Raw genomic sequence first — 13,439 nt, 5'->3', positions numbered from 1 at the left:
CTTGAAGGTCAAACAAAAGTCAAAACCAGGAGTTCAAAAAATCTTTTGTCAAACAATATACATGAACTAAAAATCAAAGTGGCAAAGATGTGCCAGAGAACCAAGAAATGAATCAAACAAGGAATCAAGTATCTATTTGGCAAGTTCCATTCCTATCTATCTATCTATCTATCTATCTATCTATCTATCTATCTATCTATCTATCTATCTATCTATCTATCTATCTATCTATCTATCTATCTATCTATCTATCTATCTATCTATCTATCTATCTATCTATCTATCTATCTATCTATCTAATATGATTTGAATGATGCCAAAAACACTTGAAAACAAGAAACACATTGCCATACAAGAAAAGAAAAGCTAAGAACCAAAGCAAAGAAAAGGTCCAGAATAAATAAATATGAAATGCTATCAAAAATGCATGGATGTATGTGACAAGTGGCCTAGCAAAAGCACAGCCTTGATATGTCTGTGATAATAAATCCTCATAACATAAATAATCCAAATAGAAAATACACTAGCATTCAAAAGTTTAGAATCACACAGAAATGTTTGTTTTCTGAGAGACACTGAAACTTTTATTCATCAATATACCTATGAATTGGTTTAGAAATACAGCCAAAACATTGCTAGGTTTGCTAATGGCCATTACTACTTGAAATTATGGATTTTTAATTTCTCACTCACATATGAATGCAAAGCCACATTTTTAGCAGCTATTCCCTCAGTGTGCTAATGATAAATTCATTCTTAATTACTCATTCCAAATGCTGATTGGTTATTAGAGAATCCTCCGTAATTGCATTAGCTCTTCTGAAACCTGTTATTCTTTTCCATAAAGAAAGTTAATTGTCTTTCCTTGGGTTGCAAGGTACTGGCATTCATAAAATTCAGTTCTGGGTTCACGAAGGGCCAAAATGAAACAGCTTTCTGAAGAAACATGTCAGTGTATTGTTTGTTTGTTTGCTTTTTTGTGCAGAATGAAAGTTATTCCATGTGACAGATTGCCAAGAAACTGAAGATTCCAAACTAAGCTGTCCATTGCAGTCTTGAAAGAAGAAGACAAACTGGATCTGACCAGGATAGAAAAAAAAGAGGAAGGACAGGATGAACAACTGCATAAGAGGATAAGGACATCAGAATGTGTGGTGTGAGAAACAAACACCTTAAAGGTCCTCAGTTGGCTTCTTTCTTAAACACACACCAAATACCAGTGTCATCTTCAACAGCGAAAAGACAACTCTGAGGTGCTGGCCTAAGAGGAAGAACGTCAAAGAGAAAGGGATATCTGAAACTGGTATTAAAAAAAAGATTAAACTGGGCAAAAGAACATGAACAATGGACAGACAATGATGGGAAAAGCATATTATGGTCAGCATCCTGGAGTCATCTTTTCTCTGTTGCAGACAATACTGGGATTTGGCATGTGTCTAAGGAAGAAGCCAACAGAGGATCTGTAAGATGTTTATAACTCTAACTACAGCATAATAGTGAATGCAAAAACCACTAATCTTATATATAAACATCTACATGTGTGTGTGTGTGTGTGTGTCTGTCTGTCTGTCCAGCCAGCAAGTGCGAGGCTACAGCATGAAGCTCAAAGAAGCGACTCTGTCATCAAAGTGAAACTGCCGAGAAAAGATCGAAACTCGCTTAGCCGCTAATACACAAGTGAGACAAGCACATCAGCAAAACAAAACCTCCTAGGAGAGAGATGATTTTCTGACGATTTCAATAGTTTCTAGAACCCCAGGCTTTTTACAGCACGGGCTTACGCAACTAGTATATAATAAATAAGATATAAATAGGGAAGCAAACAATGTGATTTAAAACAGTAATGATTACAATTATATAATATGTAGTGTCATAAATAGTATTCACCCCCATTGCAGAGATCTGTCTTCACTTTGACATTAAAGAGTCTTTTTCTGCTGATCAGTGTACAAAAGCCAAATTAAACTTTCTGTAAATCAACGTTGTACAACAATAACATGTAAGAACTTCCAAGGGGTGAATATTTTTCTTATGTTAGTAATTAATGTTGGTATATGCATGCACATAAAACGTATCTTAAGGGCTCTTGTGATGGTAATAACCAGCCAGACCACAGGGTGGTGCTGTTATCTAATGCCTTCTCTCTTCCTCCCTCTGCAGAACGACTGGCAGCCATTTCACCTCTGACGTCACTTCTGTTGTCCGCCCCTTTCTGCCGAGATCATTTAAAACCTAAGACATCGACATTTTTGAATCATTTCAGTTCTGGACCCACATCTGAAAAAGACATTCTTTCAATGTCTCTGTAAGCTGTTTTTTTTTCATGTGTAATTATACAGGGTCACCAGGTTGTGTCCTCAACTCAGTATCGTTGTTTGTTTTTTTGTGTACTGAAAAAATAATATTTCATGAGATATTTTTTATATTGATGCAAAGTTTATTGAATACACCATCCACAGTGATGTGCAGAATATTTATTGAACTTTTTGGCTGCCTACCTTTCTCCCCCTTGGCTATCTGACCATAGGATATATTTTTGAATTGGACACTGGCTTTTGTTACTTTGAGACATGTTTTTAATATTGTAATTTCTCTATTAGTGAGTTACAGTTCTGTATGAAAATATGCTATTAGGATAGCATAGCATGACATAGGATACACAGTGCGTCACAGAGCTGCCAAAAGCACCTACAATGAGCAAGTGAGCATCAGAACAGGACAGGACAGTGGAGCAATGGAAGAAGGTGGTCTGGTCTGATAAATCATATTTACGTTTAAATCAGGTGGACAGCCAGGTGTGCATCATTTACTTGGAGAAGAGATGGCAGCAGGATACATTATGAGTAGAAGGCAAGCCAGTGGAAGCATTGTGATGCTGTCTGCAAAGTCCTGCTCTTAAACCATGGGTCCTGATATTCATGCGTATGCCATGTTGACACATACCACCAATCTAAAGGTTGTTGATAACCACATTGAGCCCTTCATAGCAATGGTATTCCATAATGGCAGTGGCTTCTTTCAGCAGGTTAAAGCACCCTGCTCCACTGCAAAAATTGTTCAGGACTGGTTTAAAGAACATGAAAATGAGTTCAAGGTGTAGCGTTCATTGGCCTCCAAGTTCCCCAGATCTCAATTCGATCGACCATCTGTGGGATGTGTTGGAAAAACAAGTCAATCCATAGTGGCCTCACCTCCCAACTTACGAGACTTAAAGGATCCGCTGCTAAAGTCTTGGTGCAGATACCACAGAACACCTTGAGATCTTGAGGAGTCCTTGATGGGTCAGAGCTGTTTTGGCAGCACAAGGGGGGCCTACACAATATTTGGAAGGAGGTTTTAATGTTATGGGTGATTGGTGTATTTTCTACATTTATGTCTGGACACCTGTAGGCCCTTTTATTTCTTTTATGGATTATCATGTGTTTGTATTGCTCTAAGTCAGGGGTGTCAAATTCAGATTGTGAAGGGCTAGTGTGGTTACAGGTTTTCCTTCCTGCCACATTGTTAATTATTAGCCACTTACTATTGATCATAAAATACACTTTTATTTGCCCTAATTTTAATTGTCTTGCTCCTTAAGACTAATCAGTCATCAGACAATAACGATATCCAAAGCGAATCAACATAACAAGCTAACCTGATCCAACTTGCACTTGTGTGGTCATCTGGGGCCTCATGTCTAACGCCGTGCGTAGAATTCACACTATAACATGGCGTACGGACAAAAGCGGAAATGTGCTTACGCACAAAAAAATCCGGATACATAAATCTGTGTGAACGCCAACTTCCACGTTCTTCCGCTACATCCCGCTAAATCCCGGTCAGCGTGAAAAGTAATGCACATGCATGCACCTGCTGTCCCGCCCCAACTCGTCCCAGAATTACGCCTCTTTGAATTTGCAAATCAATATAAAAAGCCCTTAAGATCAGCTTTCTGTGAAAAGACAATGGCAAAAGCACAGGGGAAAATAGAAGAATTTTAGCGAATACCAAGTGGAGGCAAGGAAAAACTTACTATTTGTTGGTGTAAAAAGTGGTATAAACAACAAAAGGAAGTTGATTGAGTGACATAGCATGTCGGAGAAACTCGAAAGCTCAAGTTCACAAAGTCGCACAGTGCCCGAAATAAAAAAGAAGTTGTCAGATATCGAAGTCGCTGTGCAAAGGCAAGTCGTAGCCCACCGTCTGAGTGTCATATGAATGCTTATTAGGGTACAGAGAAAAAAAAATAGGGACACAGTGGGAAAAAAGCACGAAATGTCAACTTTAATCTTGAAATTTCCATTTTAATCACGTAGTTTATTTTGCCATTAAAGTAGAACATCATAAACTTCATCTTAAAATCGTTTAATTTACTAGTTTGTCAAATACCATCGTAACTAAAGTAGCATGTTAAATGTTTTGTTTTGTATTTGATCTTCTATGTGCTCTATGTGTGTGAATCACTACGTGCTTCCGGGATTTCTCTTCCTCCGACAGGACACAGAATCCATTACATTCGTAATATTACAGCTGTCTGAATAATTAAAATACTGAGATGTATATGTGATATCATTTTCATGATGATAGAAGTTAAAGCTGTTATTAAAAATGGAAACACGGTGGAGCAGTGATAGTGACGAGCTGGCACCTCGTCCACAGATTGTTCCTGCCTCCTACAAGATGCTTGCTGTGCTGTTCGCGACCTTTGATGAAATAATTTATTGTAGCAGTACTGTCTCTTTCAAACGTACTAACCCCCAATTCTTGTCCTTACTTTTCTTTCTCCAAATACCCAATCGCCACACAATCAGCTCTGTAATAGACGTTAAGCCATCTGTAATCTTAGAATGCCGATTCTTCAAAACTTTTAAGGAACATTGAAATATCTTCATAGTACGTGTTTATTATTCCATCCATCTATCCTTCCAGTGTTGCGCCAGCACCAGCAAGAATACAGCACGAGGCAGGAATAATCGGGGTGCCAGCTCGTTCCTAGCGCTGCTACACCATGTCCTCACGTTTAATTATTAACAGTATAGGTTATTTAAATTACGTTAACATTTTATCTGTATAATGTAATAAACATATTTTGCTGCATTTCATCTTAAAAATGATATTGTCATCATATGTAAATACGCGCTTTATAAAGTGGCGCAGGTTGTGCAATATTATAACAGTATCCCAAGTTTACATTGAGGTAATTGTACTTATAAGCACAAACAGTTCTATAAGGAGCACTTGATGGACTGATTGAGTGCGTTTATAGTTCTTGGAATGAAACTGTTTCTGAACCGCGAGGTCCGTACAGGTAAAGCTCTGAAGCGTTTGTCGGATGAGAGCAGTTCAAATAGCGATTGGCTGAGGCAGCGTGTGCTTGATGCTGTATACCGATAATTCTCTTTCTGATCAGCTGCTCCAAGTGGTGCAGTGAGAGTAACAACGCTAAAGCAGCTATGGTATTTGGAATAGTTTGGCCATTCTGTGGACCATTATATTGTTACAGGTTAATTACAATCTGATGCCTTAAACTAATAAACAATATGTGGTTAATTTCAGTGTATTTATAAAGTCATGTCAGGGATGTGGATCTGAAAAACAAAGGGAAACCACACTGGAACAGTAGCACTGCTTTGACACTGGGTGCAAAACCAAGCGGAGAACTTTAAGTTTAGGTTTTATACATCGCAATTTGAGCGTGGAAACAGGCTTACGCAACATTTTTGTGCGTATGCACCGTTTATACATGAGGCCCCTGGTGAAAGTCTGAGACATGTTAATCAGTTTTAGTATACAAAACAATTTGATGGTGCCATTAGAAAAAAGAAAATCTAACAGTTTTGATAATGTCTGGAATGGCAGAACATGAGCACCAATAAGCCATGGAATGAAATAACTGGTTTCACTAACAGCAGTGGTAGTACCACCACCTTGCAATAAGAAGACCAGGGTTCAAGTCCCAGGTCCTCCCTGCGTGGAGTTTGTATGCTCTTCCCATGACTGTGTGGTGCTCTAGTTTCCTCCTACTGTCCAAAGACATACAGGTTAGGGGGACCAGCAATGCTATATTGTCCCGTGTGTGTGTGTGCCTGGCCTGCAGGGTTTGTTCCTTCCTTGCACCCTATGCTACCTGGGATCTGCTCCACCAACCCTGTGATCCTGGTCTGAATTAAGTGGGTTAAAACAATGACATGACTAGCAATAAGAATTGGCTTTTAATTAGGAAATTGGTGGGATTTTGAGTTCACCATCTTAGCTAGTCATATGTTGGCTTGTTTTGCATCTCAATTTTGTTTAATGACTAGTTAACAAAAAAAGAAACAATAAAGAGGTTCGAGTCTTGGTGACAGAAATTTAAGCGACAGTCATAAAAGCCACTCAGTGAGTGCAACGCTTAACTAACTGCTATAGTATAACTAAGAGTGAGGGCAGAGCCAGGGATCAAATGGTGGAAGCTGAAAAAGGAAGACTGCAAGGTTGAGCTCAGGGAGGAGGTAAGACAGGCACTGGGTGGCAGTGAAGAGTTACCAGACAGCTAGGCAACTACAGCAGAAGTAGTAAGGGTGACAGCAAGAAGGGTGCTTGGCATGACATCTGAACAGAGGAAGGAGGAAAAGGAAACCTGGTGGTGGAATGGGGAAGTACAGTTGGCGAAGAAGAAGTGGGATAATCAGAGAGATGCAGAAAGTAGACAGGAGTACAAGGAGATAAGGTGTAAGGGGAAGAGACAGGTGGCGAAGACTAAACAAAAGGCGTATGATGATTTGTGTGAGAGGTTGGACACTAAGAAGGGAGTAAAGGACCTGTACCAATTGGGTAGACAGAGGGACCGAGCTGAGAAAGATGTGCAGCAGGTTAGGGTGATAAAGGATAAAGATGGAAACATACTCACAAGAGAGGAGAGTGTGTTGAGCAGATGAAAAGATGTATTTGAGAAGCTGAAGAATTAAGAGAATGAGAGAGAGAAGAGGTTGGATGATGTGGAGATAGTGAATCAGGAAGTGCAACAAATTAGCAAGGAGGAAGTAAGGACAGCTATGAAGAGGATGAAGAATGCAAAAGCCGTTGGTCCAGATGACATACCTGTGGAAGCATGGAGGTGTTTAGGAGAGATAGCAGTGGAGTTTTTACCAGATTGTTTAATAGAATCTTGGAAAGTGAGAGGATGTCTGAGGAGTGGAGAAGAAGTGTACTGGTGCCGATATTTAAGAATAAGGGGGATGTGCAGGACTATAGTAACTACAGGGGAATAAAATTGATGAGCCACAGCATGAAGTTATGGGAAAGAGTAGTAGAAGCTCAGTTAAGAAGTGAGGTGATGATTAGTGAGCAGCAGTGTGGTTTCATGCCAAGAAAGAGCACCACAGATGTGATGTTTGCTCTGAGGATGTTGATGGACAAGTTTAGAGAAGGCCAGAAGGAGTTGCATTGCGTCTTTGTGGACCTGGAGAAAGCATATGACAGGGTGCCTCAGGAGGAGTTATGGTGTAGTATGAGGAAGTCGAGAGTGGCAGAGAAGTACGTAAGAGTGGTACAGGATATTTACGAGGGAAGTGTGACCGTGGTGAGGTCTGCGGTAGGAGTGACGGATGCATTCAAAGTGGAGGTTCGAATCTTGTGGTAGAAATTTAACTTCTTATCAAAGAAAGAAACATCCTCTAACAGAACAGATCAGTCATCAGGCAGGAGAAAAGCTGTTCATTGTATCTTGTAAAATAAAGACACATAAGAGCATAAAGGTTTGGTGTTTCCGGCCCCGTATACTGTAAAGAAGATTCAAATAGAGGTTATACAGTCCAAAGTGCATTCACTGGTTTAACTGCTAACAACATGTGGCTTGATGGGGGAACATTTATAGAGGGGACCGGAATTGAACAGAGGAATGCTGGGTAACGAGGAGTGGTGCAGTCTGGGATACTGATGTCATCAGAGGGAAGTAAGCTGTGGAAGTGGAGTAGCGGGAGGTGATTCAGGGTGCTGTCATTTCCTTCTTTCTGGGAAGATAAAGAAAACAAGGTTAGCTGCCTGTCCGTCCCGTATGGCTTTCGGCTTTCGCGCTCTTTCCCGGGTCGTTCTGCGACTCCCCATGCGCGCGTGCGTGACAATCTTTTAATTACTCCTTGGCAAAATGCCTTGGAGACAGCATTCTTCAAAGGCAGTCTGTTACAGCATGGTCGGAATGATCAGAGAAACAAAGAATAGAGGTTAATTTTATAAACTATTGAATTTACATACAGTCTCAATCAATGCATACCTTTACTCTGGCTGGTTCGTTGGTTTACACCCAGATGACTTATATAAAATAAAAGTCTATTCTATTATATTCTGGTTCTTCTTATACCTTTTGAGATGAGCCACCACCTTTGAAATTTCTGTGCATATAACAACTGTCCATTCTGGTTGTTTACAGGACATCTTCTGATTTCTTAGTCATCTCTTAGTCATCTTTCAGTACATTTTGTTGTTCACTTGACCCCAATCTGGCCTCCTGACATGCCTGCAAAGGTTTCTGACATTCATTTACCTTTTATGCTATTTCTTTAAGATGAAAGCTATGTTACCCTAAAACTATTTTTCCACAGTCTTAACAAGCAAGTCAATTAAAATTCACCAAAAGATGTCTGATCAGTTAGCAGCAGTAATTGGCTACTAATGGAGAAAGTGGCTGGAACAAACACCTGTAGCCACTGCGGCCCCCCAGTCTCTGAGTTTGACACCCCTCTCTTAAACAGTTATCTTTCCAGGTGATGCTATAATATGAGGGCCAAAGTGATCAATCCTGACCTCCCTGACTGACTCACATGCTATTTGGAGTACCAATTTAATATCATAAATATGAATTATCCAGTTTATCTATAACTCCATATAGTGGGGGGGCCACAGAGTTTATGATATGCAATGCATTCTGATGTCACAGAAGAAAAGTCCAACAAACAACGAGAGACAAGCAGAAAGTTTTCTTTCTTCTTTTTGGTTTTTCACTCCAAAACACCACACAGACTATCACAGTATGTTGTTCTTGACTGTCGTCTGCCACGTTTGTTCCGAAGTCACGTTTTATGTTCATGGAAAATTTGGGGCTTAGTTATACAATAGCAGTTAATTAAGCGTTGCACTCTCTGAGCAGCTTTTACGACTGTCGTTTACCTGCAAGTGCAGGAAAGAAGTTTTGACAGGATTTCAAACGAGGAAGTCACATTTCCTAAGAGGTCATGTAGCAATGCCATAAAAGAGTCAGCAACACACACCGCTTCTCTAGAAGAGAAAAAGCTTCTGCCAGGGTGTACATTTGTGTTTTTAAGTTGTTCTCAGTCATAATAGATAATATTATAGTGGTGTAAATAATAACAGTTAAACTGATGCAGAGGAGTAGGGCTGAGATGTGGAGCTGCATATTGACAGGCGGCCAGAATTAGATGAGATTAGATTAGATAAACTTGTATATTGTATCGTTATAAGTTTACAATATTAGTTTGGACACCTTCCCTTTTATCATTGCAGATCAGTTTACATACCTGGGGTAAACATCACAAGTAAATATAAAGCTCTTTTTCAACAAAATTTTGCCATGTGTATGGAAAAAATTAAGCAAGACTTGCATAGATGGTCAACCCTTTATCTCACTTTAGCTGGAAGAATTAACGTTGTTAAGATGAATATCCTCCCTAAGCTTCTCTTTTTATTTCAAAACATTCCAATATACATCAATAGATCATTTTATAAGAAATTAGACTCAACCATAACCTCATTTATTTGGAATTCAAAACATCCACGTATCCAAAGGGCGATCCTACAAAGGCCTAAGCAGAAGGTGGCATGGCTCTACCTAACTTTCAGTTTTATTACTGGGCAGCAAACATACAAACTATAAAAACCTGAAAATTGACACAAACAGATGAACATACACAGGCTTGGTCCACAATAGAAATAAAATCCTGCAGTACTTCTTTATATTCCTTGCTTTGCACCACAATAAATACAAGTTATCGCCAATATACTAACAACCCAACTGTGCTTCATTCAATTAGAACATGGAACCAACATAGGAAGTATTTTAAGATAGAGAAGCTTTTATCAGTGGCACCTCTGCACGAGAACCACCTTTTCCCACCCTCTCAAACATATGCAGTTTTTAATGCCTGGAAAACATTTGGGATTAAATGACTTAGAGATCTGTACATAGACAACGTCTTTGCATCCTACAAACAATTACACTCCAAATTTAACTTTCCAGCAACACATTTCTTTCACTACCTTCAAATTTAAAACTTTATTAAACAGTCAAATTTTCCTCACCTCCCACTTACCTCTATGCCAGAAAAAATATTGATCAGTTTTGAGGACTCAGACAGCATTTCTGTAATATATAAAATTATTTTACAGTCCCTCCCATTCAAAGATCCAAGAGAACAGTGGGAAAAGGATCTCTCACTCAGAATCTCAGAAATGGAGTGGAAGGTAGCAATGCACAGAATCCACTCGAGCTCCATATGCGCAAAGCATACAATTATTGAACTCAAAATCATATATCGAGCGCATCTCTCTCATTTAAAATTGTCCAAAATATTTCCAGGGCAAGATCCAACCTGCGAATGCTGCCATCGAGCTCCAGCCTCACTGGGCCACATGTTCTGGTTGTGCACCAAATTAACATCATGCTGGACCAAAATCTTTAAATGCCTTTCAGAGAGCCTTGGTGTCACAATCCCTCCTAACCCACTAACAGCTGTGTTTGATGGTCTTACAGAAGGGCTTAAAGTGGAGGTTGGACAAGCACACTGTAATGGTCTTTACCTCACTATTAACATGTAGACTTATCTTACTCAACTGGAAGAATCCTAACTCTCCTATTCTAAGTCAGTGGGTAACTGATGTTGTACACTATTTGAAATCTAATTTTCACTTAAAGGATCTGTGCAGAACTTTTTTAAAACCTGGCAGGATCTAATCAATAACATTTTAGAATAAGCAGTTAAATTGAGGAAGCTGGTTCTCTCCCGGGCGGCATGGTGGCGCAGTGGGTAGCGCTGCTGCCTCGCAGTTAGGAGATCTGGGTTTGCTTTCCTGGTCCTCCCTGTGTGGAGTTTGCATGCTTTCCCCATGTCTGTGTGGGTTTCCTCCGGGTGCTCCAGCATCCTCCCACAGTGAAAAGACATGCAGGTTAGGTGTATTGGCGATTCTAAATTGTCCCTAGTGTGTGCTTGCTGTGTGTGTGTGCTGCTGTGTGTGTGTGTGTGTGTGTGCCCTACGGTGAGCTGGCACCCTGCCATGGGTTTGTTTCCTGCCTTATGCCTGCGTTGGCTGGGATTGGCTCCAGCAGACCCCCGTGACCCTGTAGTTAGGATATAGGGGGTGGGATAATGGATGGATGGATGGTTCTCTCCCCTCTTTCACTCCATTTATCTTTATTCATTTATTCATTTATCTATTCACTTATCTTTACTAGCATAAAGTTTTATACTGTTGGCCTAGCTCTCTTTCTGAGGGATGGCAGTTGATTTGTATCAAACCTTTTTTTTGTTCTTTTAAAACTTGAGTAATGTGTATGGAATGTAAGTGATTTTAATAAAATCAATAAAATTAAAGAAAAAAAAAACGATTAGATAACCTTGATTAATCCCAAGGGGAAATTCAGATGCATACAGCAGCAGAAACATAAAAAACAGGGATACAGTCATGGCCGAAATTATCGGCACCCCTGGAATTTTCCTTGAAAATGCACCATTTCTCCCAGAAAATTATTGCAATTACAAATGTTTTGGTATATACATGTTTATTTCCTTTATGTGCATTTGAACAACACAAAAAAACAGAAAAAAGCCAAATCTGACATCATGTCACACAGAACTCCAAAAATGGGCCAGATAAAATTATTGGCACCTTTTCAAAATTGTGGGTAAATCATTTAATTTCAAGCATATGATGCTTGTTTGAACTCACCTGTGGCAAGAAACAGGTGCTAGCAATATAGGAATCACATCTGAAGCCAGTTAAAATGGAGAAAAGTTGACTCAACCTTTCTGTTGTGTGTCTGAGTGTGCCATACTTAGCATGAAGAACAGAAAGAAGAGCAGAGAATTGTCTGAGGACTTGAGAACAAAAATTGTGGAAAAATAGCAACAATCTCAAGGCTACAAGTCCATCTCCAGAGATCTTCATGTTCCTTTGTCCACTGTGCGCAACATAATCAAGAAGTTCACAACACATGGCACTGTAGCTAATCTCCCTGGACGTGGACGGAAGAGAAAAATTGATAAAAGACTGCAACAAAGGATAGTCCGAATGGTGGATAAACAGCCCCAATCAACTTCAAAACATATTCAAGCTGTTCTGCAGACTCATGGTGCAACAGTGTCAGCTCGAACTATCCGTCAACATCTGAATGAAATGAAACGCTATGGCAGGAGAGCCAGGAAGACCCCACTGCTGACACAGAAACATAAAAAAGCCAGACTGGAGTTTGCCAAAATGTACTTGAGGAAGCCAAAATCCTTCTGAGCGAACGTCTTGTGGACAGATGAGACCAAGGTAGAACTTTTTGGTAAAGCTCATCATTCTACTGTTTACAGAAAACGGAATGAGGCCTACGAAGGAAAGAACACAGTACCTACAGTCAAACATGGTGGAAGATGTTTTGGGGATGTTTTGCTGCCTCTGGCACTGGATGCCTTGACTGTGTGCAAGGCATCATGAAATCTGAAGACTACCAAAAGATATTGGGGCACAATGTAGGGCCCAGTGTCAGAAAGCTGGGTCTGCATCAGAGGTCATGGGTGTTCCAGCAGGACAATGACCCCAAACATACCTCTAAAAGCATTCAGAAATGGTCGAAGACAATGTGCTGGAGAGTTCTGAAGTGGCCAGCAATGAGTCCGGATCCAAATCCGATTGAACACTTATGGAGAGATCTCACAATTGCTGTTGGGAGAAGGCGCCCTTCAAATCTGAGAGACCTTGAGCAGTTTGCAAAAGAAGAGTGGTCGGAAATCCCAGTTGAGAGGTGTAACAAGCTTGTTGATGGTTATAGGAAGCGCTTGATTTCAGTTATTTTTTCCAAAGGGCGTGCAAACAAAATATTAAGTAGAGGGTGCCAATAATTTTGTCCAGCCCGGTTTTTGAGTTTTGTGTGAAATGATGTCAGATTTGGCTTTTTTTCTCTGTTTTTTGGTGTTGTTCCAATGCACATAAAGGAAATAAACATGTTTATACCAAAATTACAACAATTTTATGGGAGAAATGGTGCATTTTCAAGGAAAATTCCAGGGGTGCCGATAATTTCGGCCATGACTGTACAGGCTCACAGGACAGGTCATACAGTCAATCAATCGATAAATAAATGTATATCGTGCAGATCTTTCAAAATGAACTTTACGAGTACATCAGGAGGAAGTATTGAATTGCTTTGTAGCAGTGGGAAGAAAAGACCCCCAAAGACGCTTCTTAGCACAGCATGGTGGAAT

Source organism: Erpetoichthys calabaricus, chromosome 12, assembly GCF_900747795.2.
Source record: "Erpetoichthys calabaricus chromosome 12, fErpCal1.3, whole genome shotgun sequence".
NCBI classification, from domain to species: Eukaryota; Metazoa; Chordata; class Cladistia; order Polypteriformes; family Polypteridae; genus Erpetoichthys; species Erpetoichthys calabaricus.
This window is presented reverse-complemented; position numbering follows the sequence as displayed.